The following is a 2,135-nucleotide window of genomic DNA, read 5'->3' on the forward strand; positions in this document are numbered from 1 at the left end:
TTTTTTTAAAAAATTATTTATTTATTTGAGAGAGAGGGCACACACACACACATACATGAGTTGGGAGTAGAGAGCAGAGGGAGAGGGAGAAGCAGACTTTCCGCTAAGCAGGGAGCCTGAATGAAGGAGGGCTGGATCCTAGGACCTGAGATCATGACCTGAGCCTAAGGCAGATGCTTAACCAACTGAGCCACCCAGGTGCCCTGCAGTATTTTTTTTAAGATTTTATTTATTTATTTATTTATTTATTTATTTATTTATTTATTTATTTATGAGAGAATGAGATAGAGAGAGAGGGCAGGGGTAGAGAGAGAAGGAGACTCCTCTGCTGAGCAGGAGCCCAATGTGGGGCTTGACCCCAGGATCCTAGGATCATGACCTGAGCCAAAGGCAGACGCTCAACCACTGAGCCACCCAGGCGTCCCTGTTGGGTGGTTCTTAACCAGCCCAATCACATCACAGTTCTTGATGAGTTTAAACACCAGACATACAGATAAAAGGGTTGGTATAGCAGAATCAGACATGGAAAGAAAGTGAATCAAGACTCCAGAAGAGCTACTAGAAGAGACGTAATGCATATCCCTTTTGAGAGGTCCTAGTTTAAGTGCTAGATGCTGGCTGAGGAAGCCATGGGGCAGGAGAGTTGGGGGGGAGGGAGTGGTAGGGAGGGAAAAGGAAGAGAAGACGGGATCCTGGGAGATTAGTGTTAGCACAGCAACTTTATCAGATGCCAACACTAAGAGCATAAACAAATGAATATAATTCTTTTATAAATTTCACTGATACTTGAAAAAATTTATATTGTATTTCATGATTCAAAATAGTTTAAAAGATTTAAGACCTTGCTGCTGTGGTAATAAGTGGATGTGATGTTGGTTTTACATAATAAAATTTAAGATGCCATTTTATTAAAATATCTAAAAATTAAAATACTATTCAAAGAATAAACAATATAATTGGATTTTAACTGGATTTTACTGTAGAGCTTCTGCTTTCTTAGCTTGACTTGTGGAGAAGAGATCTAATACAACCCTACCCAGGCATCCCAAATCCTCACCAACATTACAGCTGGAAGCTACTATATTGCCATAGGTGACATTGACTATCTACTTTCTGATTGGCTGGCCTTGTGCATCTCATAAATATGCAACTATTAGAAAACACTTTCTGCAAAATGGAGTTGATGCTGAGAAAAGATCTGCAAATAATAATCAGGCTCAAATGAGTAAGGGGCAATTGAGAAGGTAGGTCATAAGAAGGGCTTGGGAGATTTTGAGCTTGAGCAATACATTAGTTTGCTAGGCCTGCCCTAGCAAAGTACCATAGCCTGAGTGGCTTAAACAACAGAAATTTATTTCCTCACAGTTCTAAAAGTGAGAAGTCCAAGATCAAGGTGTTGGCAGGGTTGATTTTTTTTCTGATGGCCATCTTCTCCCTGTGCCCTATATGGTATTTCTTCTGTATGTCTATGTCCTGATGTCCTCTCTCTCCTGGAGAGAGAGAAAGAGAAACTTATGTATGTCCTCTTCTTATAAGAACACAGTCATCTTGGATTATTAGGTACACTCAAATGACCTCATTTTACCTTAATTGTCTCTTTGAAGACACACACAAATACAGTCACATTATGAAGAGCGTCAACATATGGATTTTAGGAGAACACAATTCAGCCCATAATAGCCTGAAGAATGTCCAAGTGGAGATGTCTCCCAAGTATTAGGTTTAGAGAGAGATTTGGGCCTGGGATTGAGATGAGTGGGGGTCATTAAAGACAAGGGAGTTAGAATGAGAATGTGAGAGTCAATGCTATGTGAGTGGGCCAAGGACAGAACCCTGAGAACACCACATCTAAGAGGGTGGCCAAAGGAAGAGAGGCCTACTCAGAAAATTGAGAAGGAGAGGGAGCCAGGAGGGAAACCCGATGGGTATTGGGGCTGTAGAAACCAAAGTGTCTCAAGAAAGTGTGAAGTGGGATCAATAGTCTTTTTTTTTTTTTTCATTTTTTTTTTCAATAGTCTTATATGCTCCCAAAAAGCAGAGTAAAATAAATTTAGCTAGCAGTACAGACATCACTGACGTTGGAGCCTGAGCACATTCAAGTGTCAAGGGGTCAGAAGCCAGGCTTGAAAAATGAA

The sequence above is a fragment of the Canis lupus genome, chromosome 12, assembly GCF_011100685.1.
Source record: "Canis lupus familiaris isolate Mischka breed German Shepherd chromosome 12, alternate assembly UU_Cfam_GSD_1.0, whole genome shotgun sequence".
NCBI lineage: Eukaryota > Metazoa > Chordata > Mammalia > Carnivora > Canidae > Canis > Canis lupus.